The following is a 13,918-nucleotide window of genomic DNA, read 5'->3' as shown; positions in this document are numbered from 1 at the left end:
CTCTTACCCTGAAGTCCGTTGTTGCAACTTCACTTTAATGATCTACATCTCCTGCTCTATCTCAGCCAACACATTATCATCATAACATACCAATATCATCATGATGACCTAATTGCATACAATGACCTTATGCACAACAACCTTCACCGTGAAAACGCATGCATAACAACATATAGACACTGACATGCATAAAAAATTCATATACAACCATACACTCATGAAGAAACAACCCATAAAAACACCATCAACCTTCACATGGTGACATCACTATAGCCATGATCAACACCATGAAAATGCAACAATCACATGGACTACAAGTATAAGGAACACGTGTGCAACCGATATTAATGCATGCCCAACACACTACCCATCAAGTCTGAGGGGAAAACCATGCTCTAATACCACTCTATGGCATCAGATATGACACAAAGATACCAGAAACTAGACACCACCCAAAGACAAAGAAAATCACTTTGATACCACTATGTAGTATCATATATGCCCAAAGAGAGTGAAACCCACTCTTATACCACTATGTGGTATTAGATATGACCCAAAGAGAGCACAAGTTGCTATGATACCACTTTGGTATCATATATGACCCAAAGAGAGCGCAACCCACTCTGATACCACTCTATAACCCCCTCCTCCCATATCTACCCAAGTAACCATCCAACCGGGGTAAACATGTGATGAGAAGTTACTATGATATGACTCAACTCCCTATGTGTCAATTAAGGAAGTGGAACCAGTGGAACACATCACACAGACCTTCCACATCATCAACAAAACTCCCAGGAGCCATCCCAACCATTCATGTAACCATCCCCTGATACCAACTGAAGTTTTAGTGCATCAAACCCCTGGACGCTCGCTTGATATGGACAAGTGTGCGTCTAGGAGGCTTCACAAGCTCCCACAAAAAGGGCAAGGGTGCTTCTGGGGACTTTTCCCCCTAGTGTTGTGCTTGAGACTCTAGGATTTTTACCATTTTTTTCAGACCTAGAGCCCAGGTCAATTCAGAAATCTCAATGACACCTTCAGAAATGAAATTTCACAGCGGAACAAAGATACATTTGCAAAATCATTGACAAGGACTAGACTGTATCCCTACTAGCCATGAAAGGAATTCATCAAACATATCACAAATATGAAATCTACAGGTCTTAACAACAAAGTTGAGCAAAGGGGTCTCATACTTATCTGATATTTTCTATGATGCATTGTTTCCTTATCACATTACCTTCATTATCATCTATTAGGCCATAGACACATTGATCATTCATTTAAAAGTAAAAACATGATGAGATCCATACATTACCACTGTCATAATACATATTCATAGCCAATATAATAAATGCAAAAATACCAAGGAAACAACAACCATATAATCCTCATATCAACCAGTATAATACTCATGAAATAATAAGGAGAAATAAACTCATATTAATGATGCAACAACCAACCAAGTTTGGGACTTCCACAAACCACTCAACCATAGATTGGCTGAACCAAATATCTCTTCAGCCAGTCACCCCCATTCCATATTCCAAGCATGAATGTGGGATCTCATGGAACAACCCATCAAAATCGAACTAGGGCTTCCAGATGCCAAACCACCTCAATCCATAAAAAGTGATTCCACCTCATGGTCAGAAATCACAAACCATCACCAAATTGGTCTCTACCCAAGCCTTCTAGAGCTCCAGAGCATTTGTTCCAACCAAGGCTTCTAGGATTAGTAACTCAACCTACAATTGTCGCCAGGCTTCTAGAGAATTTTTCCAACCAGGGCTTCCCAGACTAGTAACTCAACCCACCAAGGGCTTCCAGGGCGTTTTTCCAACCAATGCTTCCAAGACTAGTAACTCAATCCAAGATCTTACATGGTTTCCAGAGTGTTTGTCCAACCAAGGCTTCCAGGAACTAGTAACTCAACCCAAGCTAAAGGAAACATGAGAACCAACCAAAAAATCAAAGAAATGGACCCACAACACCATGGTTATCCCGAAAATGGAAAGGCTAAGTAAATCCACTATCAATCTAGGCAATCGTCTATACCAATGACAAATCATGACCAATAAACCACATGCATGTTCCATGCAGGCCAAAACTAGTGTGGAAAAAATACATGCAACTCATTACCTGCAAGCAAAACCTGTTGCAGTTGTTCATCCCAATGTCCTCTTGCACTTTCCTGCTCTTACTTTTCCTTCTTAATCCAAACATACAAGTATTCCGCACTCTCCAAGAGTGCTCCAAGAAAACTCTAAGTGTCCAAGAGAATGAGAGATAAAATAGAATGAGAGCTCCAAAACTGAACTAACAAAAGGTTACACTGACCAAGCCTGAGCAAAAGCTTACCAACTGATCCTTACAAGCATTTTTATCAACGAGGCCTCTATTTTCTTCATTTTCCTCCTCACATGCAACCTGAGACCTTTCACCTTCCTTTTATCCTAATTTCCGTTATTTTCATAAATAAAATGCCAATTAATGCCTCTTTCCTTTCCAAATCCTTTGTCATTTCCTTTTCCTATTTCCTTAGCCATAATAAACTGAATGAACACCCACTAGTATATTTTTCCAACCATTCCACTTGGAATACGTGTCCCATGACTGTGGTCTTATATATTTTTACATGAATTTTTAACCATGGTTGTTACATTGATGACCTAATTTGGCCATTGATGCACAATTACCTTGTTTTCAATTTGCATCCATCATTAGTGATCTTGTCCAATTTTTTGTTATGGTCCCACAATACATGAAAGTATGCTATTGATGGAATGCCTTTTACCATTTTCCATGTTCATTTCATGATATTTTCTAGATATTTTTCCTTCGACATTCAACCTTTGATTAAATGTTGTGAAATAAAGAGGGAGTCTTCGAGGATTGTGAGCTCTTTCACCCACTTTTCTTTGGAAATCAAGAAACCATGATAAATACCATGAATCTCTACTTGATTATTTATCATATGACCAATATCCCATAAGTACCTGAACACTTCGTCATCCTCAGGGCCATAAAGAGCACCTCCCTCTCCTAGCACTCCTAGATTTCATTTGTATGCCCCACTAAAATAGGGAATCCATCCTTGTATACTATTCTTCATAGTTATTAATTCTACATATGTTATTCTAAGATTCCACAATTGTCCCATCTTTTTCTGATTCCAATTAGTAATTTATGGGATGTTATCCATACCTACCAATTTATTGAGCCATACTTGCTCTGGTTGATCCAACTCTTTCGTAGGGGAGCTAAAGCCTTGCCTTTGAACTTCAAATTCAACATACAATGATAATTCTTTAATTGTGGTTCTTTGGGGAGTAGTAAGCTTGTTATTTAATATTGCATTATTCCTAGTAAGCCAAATTTACTAGCATACAAATTTGGGAAGGGATTCCCAATACATTTTCAGAGGAGGTTTCCATATAATATTGTATTTATAATTTTTTTCCCAAGAGGAGAATAATTCTTGCAAAGGAGAGGCCCATTTGACCTTGTTGCGGAGAGGACATGTTGCCTCCGTCCATACATTTTTTTGTACTCACATTCCAAAAAAATATGAGAGATATATTCCACTTGATTCTTGGATAGAGAGCATATTGAGGGGCCATGAATGTCTCTCATTCTAAGGTTCTCAACTGTCAAGATTTTCTTATGTTCCATGAGTCAACTGAAGGAATTCACCTTTCGATTAGCATTAATCTTCCATATCTTTTGCCAAATGCTGAGCTTTGGAGGAACACTGGACTAAAATAGCAAAGCCACATAGCCTTCCTTGAATGAATTATTTGAAGCATTCGAACTGATTTGATCTTCGTCCTCCTTTCTCCAAGGGGAACCAACTATTAGCCGTTCACAGAGCTTGGTAGCCAACATTGAATATTTGGTTAAACATCCCTTAAGTTCCAATTCTTCCAATTTCCATCTTCATCCCAATTGGAGATGTTAGCTCATGTAAATTTCATTTGAGGACAAAAAATGCTTGCAGGGGAAGGAATTTAGGAAATTTCTCAAGAGATCATTGGTCCATAATCTGAACATCCCATAGGTTATTATTATTACCATTTTTTGGCTCCCAATACAACCCTAAGTAGATTGTGGGGGGCAAGTTGAAACAAATAATTTGTAGTTGAGTAACACCCTTTCATTATTTAGATGGATTTTAGGAATCGATCTCTTTCTCCTTGAACATATTTTTCCGTCAATACTACTTTTGAGCAATCTTCTTCTTGGGTGACTGTAACCCCCTCCTCCCACATCTACCCAAGTAACGGACCAACCGGGGTAAACATGTGATGAAGAGTTACTATGATATGATTCAAATCCCTATGTAATAGTTAAGGAAGAGGAACCGACACAACATAGACAACCTGGCCTTCTACACATGCAACAAAACCCCCATGAGCCATCCAACCCATCCTGGTGACCAACCCTGAGAAAAACTGAATTTTTGTTGCATTAAAGCCTCAATCACTCCCTTGACATGGACATGCATGTAATTGGGACCCTCAAATCACTCCCACAACAAGGCATGTGTGGGACTGGGTATTTTTCTAGGTAGTTCTAAGCGAGTGACTCCGGATTATGTGCCACTTTTTCAGGGCCCAGACTCAAGCAATTTCCCAGAACTCCATGAAACTTCTAGAAATGAAAAGTAACATCAAAATAGTAGTAAAAATTCAAATACTTGAACAAGGAATTGATTGGACCCCTACTAGACATGACAGACATTTCGTCAACCATGTCACAAATATGCATTATATAGGTTTAAATAACAAATCTGAGCATAGGGGTTTCATATTTATCTAAGAATCACCAAGAAGCATTGATACCTCATCAAAATAATTGCATTACCATCTACTAAGCCATATATTCATTGTACATTCAGTGATTAACCTAAACATGATGAAAGCCATACATTATTACTGTCATAAACTCATTCATAACCAACAAAAATATCAAGGATATAACAACCATACAAGCCACATAGAAACAAGTATATTTACCCATGAACTATCAAGGTGAAAGAGAGATCTTATTGATGAATGCAAAGGTCAACTAGGTTCAAAACTTCTACGTTCCACCCGACCATAGATTGGCTAAACCAAGTCTCTCTTCATCCAATCATACTTGTTCCATATTCCAAGCATGAATATGGGTTCTCATAGAACAAATCCATCAAATGAAACTAGGGCTTCCATAGGCTAAAACACCTCAACGCTCAACCAATGATTCCACCTCACAGTCGGACATCACTAACCATCACCATATTGGTCTCTACCCAAGTTATCTAGGGCTTCAGAGTGTTTATTCCAACCAAGGCTCTAGGACTAGTAACTCTATTAGGGTCCCACCCTAACCCCCTTATTTATGTAGTAGGATCGAGCCATAGTTATAGTTAAGTAAGGAGTCAATAAAGCCCATATTAATAATTGTAATTGGTTAACCCGCAATTAATGACGGGACCACAGTTAGTTGCAAATGGGCCATGGCATTAGATAGATGGTATTAATTAGAACCATGGTATTGATCCATGTTATTGCATGTATGAGTCATATATAAAGGATAGAGACTCCTTAGGAGGAGCATCGTGTCTTATTTTGTAACCGAGCTCTGCTCTATTGGAGGTTGCCCCCTCGAAGAGGCAAGTGAACATTGCTTTCTGAATAATAAAATACTTGTTGTTGTTTCTCATTATTCTATGTTCTGGGTATATTTCTTTGCATATTCTGTATTCTGGTATCGTCTTGCAGGTTAAGAGCATAACAAGTGGTATCAAAGCTCTTTCCAGGGCCGGTGGGATCTCCATTTCTTAGCAAAATTTGTTTTTTGGCTAGAGACATGTTCCGGCGTCTTTAAACCACGGGATCTGTCGTTGAGCGCATAACCTGCGGATTTGGGGAGGCATGCACACAGGAAATACAATAGGTGGTCACGCTTGTTGGACTCCCTTGTAACCCCTGTGGGTACCCCTTCGAGTAGTAGCGCATTAGACAGAACCGTGCACTGACTGTCTTCCAAGTACCCTCTAGGTATATCGGAAGTCCCCTAGCTCCTTTGAAACCTCGTCTTAGATAAACCGTCGGCCGTCTTGCTGCTACAGTACATCGAGAAAAGAACTCGGAGAGATTACTTGCCCGTATGATAGGGTAGTCGGGTTATACGGCTAAGGGTACGGATGATCCTCCTTAGTTAGAGCCCTGAAACATTGGGCCAAGTACTACTATCAGACACTTATGTATATTGAGATCTCTAGCACCTGACACTCCTCGAGACCATAGTTCCCTTTTCTATCTCGGTATCACACATAATATCTGCCATATCAGATCTCGCAAGTGGGGTTGCAGCAGCAGCAGACATCAGTCCCACAGTTCCAAGTTAGCATATCAGCCTTTCCGATCCATCAGATTCGCACCAGAAATCGGTGCCGCCGCTCAGAGCTATCCGATCAGCCATTCAGATCTCTCAGATCCACTAGAACTGAGTAGTTGTGTGGGGTTCCTATACCGGGGCATGTTTTTCGCAGGACTTTTGGCAGCATTAACATTTTGGGGATTCAACTATTCTAGTATTCCTAAGCAAGGAGTAAAACTCTGTTAGGAGTTTTCAGAAAAGAAAAAAAAGGAGTCTGAGACCCCCCGTGGCACTTATTGGTGATCTAGCCCATAAGAATTAGGACGACGAGCTCAACAACATGGTACCATTCAATTGTTAGTGGAAAAAATTCGGGCGGTCCCAAATTTCAAGTACATCGGATCAGTGCATGGTAGAAACTAGAGCTCAAGCTATGGCCAATGAGAAGATCGACAAACTTGAACAATCCTTGCAAGCCATCCAAGCTCAGCTTGACAGAATAACTGACACACTCTCTAAGGGCAAGGAGGAAGCCCGCGAGGAGCCGTATATTGGCAATGGACACAGTGAGGGTGAGTCTAGCCACTCTCTTCACCTCTGGGACACCCACCAACAATCCCGTCTGTGACCTCCCAAGCTGGATATGCATAAATTTGATGGTTCTCACCCGACCGCATGGATAGCACAAATGGAGCAGTATTTCAATTTGAATAACATCTTAGATAATGAGACTCAGCTTATGGTGGGGAGCATGTACTTGGACAATGAAAGATGGCAATGGTGGGAATGGCATCAACGTTGCAATGGAAGTTTTATGACTTGGGCCACCTTCAAAAAAGCTCTTACAGAGCGCTTTGACCAGGAATCTTCTTTTTTGGGTCGTCTCACTAAGCTCCGACAGACTGGCATAGTGGATGAATATGTTACAGCCTTTGAAGCCTTAGCTTTCCGCACTAGGGATCTCTCAGATGCGTTCTACATGGAATGTTTTATCAACGGTCTTAAAGAGGCCATACAAGCCCACGTCCGACTACACCACCCTCCCACATGGTCGGAGGCTTGCAAGGTAGCTCGTAATGTGGAACGTGCATTAGCAGCCCAGTCCATTCGCCCAAATTTCACCGCCAAGGGTCGCCCCCCACAGGCTCACAGCACGACTCAAACACTTAAGGTTCAAAAGGTGTCACCTGCAGAGATGGTTGAAAGAAGAAAACAGGGATCATGTTACTACTGTGATGAAAAATACTCCCCAGGTCATAAATGCAAGGAGCCTAAATTTTTTCAAATTGATGCCACTGATTATAGCTCATTGGAGGAAGCCCCACCACTTGAGGAATTGGAGGAGGTAGAAGAGGACAACCAGAAGGATAATGTCCCTGACGAACTAGTTATTTCGCTGCATGATTTGGCAGGGATTTCTTCACCTCAAACTCTCAAAATCAGAGGTTTTATTAAACATCGCCTAGTAGTAGTCTTGATTGATAGTGGAAGTACACATAATTTCATCCATCAAAAAGTCGCGGAAGCAGTGCATTGTTTTGTACGAGTAGTTTCTAACTTCCAAGTCCAAATTGCGGATGGGGGAACAATGAAATGTGAAGGCCGCTGTGAAAATGTCAAACTTCAAATGGGGGATTATCAGTTGAAGACCCACATGTTTGCCATACACATGGGAGGGTGCGACATTGTCGTCGGTGCTGAATGGCTTCGCACTCTTGGGCCAATCATAATGGATTTCCAAGAGTTATATATGAGCTTTAAGCAGAACAACTCCACACATGCCCTCCGTGGTCTCCAGGCGGGAGCTCACTCTATCATCAGCTCACATAGGATGGAAAAATTGCTAAAAAAGGGCCATAATGGAGTTATAGCTCAATTTAATGCCATCCAGGCCGTCGAACCCAATTCTCTGCCGATTCATCCTTAGATGCAACAAATTTTAAATAAACATCTGCCAGTCTTTGACAAGCCTCATGAGCTTCCACCCTCACGAGGGGAACATGATCATAGAATCACCTTGGTTCCAGGGGCCCAACCACGAAATGTGCGCCCATACAGATGTCTGTTCACCCAAAAGAATGAAATAGAAAAAATAATCAAGGAACTTTTGGAAGCAGGTGTCATTCGTCCCAACATTAGTCCTTATTCATCACCGGTGGTCATGGTGCTCAAGAAAGATGGGGAATGGCAGATGTGTCCAGACTTCAGGGCCCTCAATAAGTTGACAGTCAAAGATAAATTTCCCATCCCAGTTGTTGATGATTTGCTGGATGAACTCAATGGAGCTCAATCCTTCACTAAGTTGGATCTTCGCTCAGGCTACCACCAAATTCGCATGAAGGAAGATGACATTCCAAAGGCTACTTTCAGAACTCATGAAGGCCATTATGAGTTCCTAGTCATGCCAGTCAGTCTTTGTAATGCCCCATCTACTTTTCAGAGCCTTATGAACCACCTTCTCAAACCATATCTCAGGAAATTTGTCCTTGTCTTCTTCGATGACATCCTCATCTATAGTTGCACTTGGGCCGCACATCTTCAGCATGTAGATCTGCTCTTGCAACTGCTCCGCAAGCATAAATTATTTGTTAAGATGTCCAAATGTTCTTTTGGCATGGTAGAAGTTGAGTATTTGGGCCACATTGTGGGGCGTGAAGGTGTCAAGGTGGACCCCAAAAGGATCCAGGCAATGTAGGATTAGCCTCAACCTAAGACCTTGAAGAGCCCGAGAGGATTTTTGGGTCTCACAGGTTATTATCGCAAATTTGTCTACAATTATGGTTGCATTGAGAAGCCCCTCACTCAACTCCTCAATAAAAATTCATTCTTTTGGAATGATGATGCACAACAGGCATTTACAGCTCTCAAAAATGCCATGTGTTCCACTCCAGTCTTAGCACTACCTGATTTCACCAAATCTTTTGTCATTGAATGTGATGCTTCGGGTACGGGTATTGGGGCGGTATTAATGCAGGAAGGTCGACCCTTGGCCTTCACAAGCCAACAACTAAGTGGGAGGAATTTGGAACAATCTACCTATGAAAAGGAAATGATGGCCATCTTACATGCAGTAGATACCTGGCGACCTTACTTACTAGGGCGATGTTTCCAAATCCGCACATACCATCACAGTCTTAAATATTTTTTGGAGCAACGCCTATCCTCCCCACAACAAAATAAATGGCTCGCCAAAATGCTGGGATATGATCATGAGATCATTTACAAGAAAGGGCGCGAAAATAGTGTAGCAGATGCATTATCTCGCCAAGTTGAGGAGGAAAGTACCCTACTCGCAATTTGCCTTCCCATTCCAGAATGGATTGAAGAGGATTGCAGGGAATGGTTTTCATATCCCTGGATCTCCCAACTCATTACTCAATTGCAGGCATATCTAAATTCCACCAAGGGATACTCGTGGTAGGATGAGATTCTTCGCTACAAGGACAGAGTCATAATATCACCAACATCCACCCTCAAAAGCCGCATTTTGGCAGAATTACACTCACCCCCCATTGCAGGACATTCAGGCTTTCAGAAGACATACGCTCACACTAGAAGATCATTTTTTTGGACAGGCATGAAAAAGGACATCCTTACTTTTGTAGCAGAATGTGATGTCTGTCAACGCCACAAAGGGGAGACAGTCAAAGCACTAGGCACATTACAACCGTTGCCCATCCTGACATCTATATGGATGGAGGTTTCTATGGATTTCATTACAGGTCTTCCAAAGTCAGGAAACAATTCAGTCATCATGGTGGTTGTGGACTGACTTTCTAAGTATGCTCATTTCTGTGCCCTACCCCACCCGTTTACACCGACTTTGGTTGCTCAATCTTTCATGGATCAGATATTCAAATTGCATGGCATGCCCACTTCTATTGTGTCTGATCGTGACCCGCTCTTCACCAGTAATTTTTTGCAGGAACTCTTCAGGCTACAAGGCACCCAACTAAAACTCAGTACTTCCTATCATCCACAAAAGGATGGTCAAACTGAAGCAGTCAACAAATGTCTAGAAACCTACCTTAGGTGTTTCACTTCAGAAAAGCAACATCTATGGGTATAGTGGTTGCCTCTAGCTGAATGGTGGTATAACACCAACTATCATGCCACCACCAAAGTGACTCCCTATGAAGCAGTTTATGGTCAACTCCCTCCTTCCCCTACTTCTTATATCAAGGGGTGCTCCAAGGTACAAGCAGTGGATCAACTCCTACAAAACCGCACAACCATGCTTGCCCATCTTAGAGAGAATCTTCATCAAGCTCAAAACCGCATGAAGCAACAGGTAGATCAACATCGCTCAGAGCGCCAATTTCAAGAAGGGGATCAGGTATTTTTGAGGTTGCAACCATATAAGCAAACTTCACTCAAAGACAAGGGTTGTCATAAACTATCTCCAAAATTCTACGGACCATATCAAGTACTTCAGCGCATTGGAGAAGTGGCCTACAAGCTAGCTTTTCCACCCACTGCAAAAATCCATCCAGTTTTCCATGTCTCATGCCTCAAGAAAGTGATTGGGAACAATTGCAGAATTCAAACCAGTTTACCTGAATTGGATGAAGAAGGGTCAATCTGGCTCCAACCTGAACAGGTCCTCGACACACGAGAACGGTACCTGCGTAGCCGAATGATCAGGGAAGTCCTCGTCAAGTGGAAAGACACCTCTCTGGAAGATGCAACCTGGGAACCAACCACTATTCTTCAGCAGTTTCTGCAGCTTCAACCTTGAGGACAAGGCTATTCTTAAGGGGGAGGGCATGTTAGGGTCCCACCCTAACCCCCTTATTTATATAGTAGGATCGAGTCATAGTTATAGTTAAGTAAGGAGTCAATAAAGCCCATATTAATAATTGTAAGTGGTTAACCCATAATTAATGATGGGACCACAGTTAGTTGCAAATGGGCCATGGTATTAGATAGGTGGTATTAATAAGAACCATGGTATTGATCCATGGTATTGCATGTATGAGTCATATATAAAGGATATAGACTCCCTGCGAGGAGCATCGTGTCTTATTTTGTAACCGAGCTCTGCTCTATTGGAGGTTTCCCCCTTGAAGAGGCAAGTGAACATTGCTTTCTGAATAATAAAATACTTGCTGTTGTTTCTCACTATTCTATGTTCTGGGCATATTTCTTCGCATATTCTGTATTCTGGTATTGTCTTGCAGGTTAAGAGCATAAAAAACTCAACCAAAAATTGTTGGTGGTCTCCAAAGCGTTTGTCCAACCAAGCCTCCAAGACTAGTATCTCAACTCACCAAGGTATCCAGAGCATTTTTCTAACCAAGGCTCTCGGACTAATAACTCAAACCAAGTTGTTACAAGGCTCCAGAGCATTTTTCCAACCAAGGCTCAAGGAACTAATAACTCAACCTATAGACAAATAAACATGATAACCTACTAGAAAGAAAAAGGGAAAGACTCCCAAAACAACATGGCTATTTAGGAAATGGAAAGGCTAGGAAAAACCACTGCCAATCCAGGAAATCATCCATGCCAGTGACAGATCATGACCAAGAAACCACATTCATATTCCATGCATTCCAAAACTAGAAAGGAAATCATACATGAAACTCTGTACTTGCAGGGAAAAATCGTTGTAGCTATTGATCCCGATGTCCTCATGTGCTTTCTTGATCTTTCTTTGCCTTCTTGCTCCAAATCCAAATTATGCACACTCCTCCAAGAGTGATCCAAGAAAAAAATAATTGTCCAATAATATGAGAGAGAGAGAATAGAATGAGAGCTCAAAAACTAAACTGATCAAAAGCCATGAACTATTCCTCCGTTGATCATGTACTGCAGTATTTACAATGATCAACCTGCTGAGAAGTAAACCAACATGACAACATAACAACATAACAACATGACAACCATAATGGCATGACACCCATACCGCTTATTGGATCTTTATAACATAACTCATGGCGGTATTTACATCCATATACATATGTACATATATAAAAAATATCACACCAAAACACATGCCAAAAACATCCGCTCAACCAACAAATAAGGAAGGATACATAGCCCACATTTGATCCGCCATCTCCCATGTAGCTTCATTGGGCCCAAAATGCTTCCACTGCATTTTAACTTGCTTGCTTCCTCGATTCTGGAGCACGAGCATCTTTCTCTACAATATACATTGAATTTCCAGCTATAATTCTCCTCCTGGCTCCACCTGGAATACATATTACAGACCATTCAATCACATGATCAACATATTTAATATACGTTTTAAGAAATGACACATGGAAAACATCATGGAATTTCACTCTCGGAGGTTGTGTAATTTAATAGGATACTGGTCCAATCATTTCAATAATCTTGAAAGGTCCACAAAACTGAGGTGTCAGCTTGGCACATGATCCAATCTGCAAGGATATCTTCTTTGGATTGATGTGATAGTACACATGTTCCCGAACCTGAAACTCCTTAAACAACTTATTCCGATCTACATAAATTTTATGTCTGTCTTGTGCTACCTTTAGATTCTTCTTGATTACCTGCATTTCTTGTTCCATTTCTTATAACATGTCTGGTCCATTCAATACCTTGTTCACCGAGTCACTCCAACTAATGGGAGTATTACAACTCCGCCCATACAATGCCTCAAACAGACTCATCCTTGGTGACTCCTGATACCCATTGTTGTAAGAAAACTATACCCGTTGAATATGCTCTTCCCACTTCCATTGTTGATGCATAACGTACATCCTCAACATAGCCTTCAATATCCTTTTGGCCCTCTCTGTCTGTCCATCTTTCTATGGATGATAAGTTGTACTGAAGACCAAATCTATACCTAAACCTGCAAACAACTCCTTGCAAAAATTAGAAGTGAACTTTGCATCCCTGTTTGAAAATATTTTTTAGAACACCATGCAATCTGACCACATCTCTGATGAACACATGTTCCACATCACTAGATGAATAGGTAGATTTCACTGGAATGAAGTGTTCTACCTTAGTTAACCTTTCCACCACAACCATGATGGAATCATGATGTCTATATGTTCTCAAAAAACTTGTGATGAAGTCCATGGAAATGACCTCCCATTTCCACTCTAGAATCGAGTTCGGTTGTAGTAACCCACTTGGATGCTTACACTCTGCCTTTACCTGTTGACAATCCAAGCATCTCACTACATACTCTACCACTTATTTCTTCAAGTTCGGCCAATAGTAGAACTTATCCACCATTGTCAATGTCTTCTGATATCCCGGGTGACATGAATACGGTTTCACATGAAAATATGTGAAGATAAGCTTCTTGAGCTCACTGACATATGGCACATATACCATGTCCCTAAATCTGATCAATCCATCTATTGTGAGACGATAGTCCACATCTTGTGCACCTGTACCTACACCTGTACTCTGCTATAACCTGTGCCTAAGCTCCATGTATTTGTTATCTTGTTGACTTTTCTGTAAGATCTGAGCTTGTAAATTTGTCCCATAAGAACTCATAGTTGTGTGGTTCACTTGTATTCGCTTACTAAGAGCATCTACAACCATGTTCTCTTTACCT

The sequence above is a fragment of the Pinus tabuliformis genome, chromosome 7 (genome assembly GCF_031772625.1).
Source record: "Pinus tabuliformis cultivar Carrire ecotype Pingquan chromosome 7, CPIR1, whole genome shotgun sequence".
NCBI classification, from domain to species: domain Eukaryota; kingdom Viridiplantae; phylum Streptophyta; class Pinopsida; order Pinales; family Pinaceae; genus Pinus; species Pinus tabuliformis.
Note: the sequence above shows the minus strand (reverse complement) of the source record.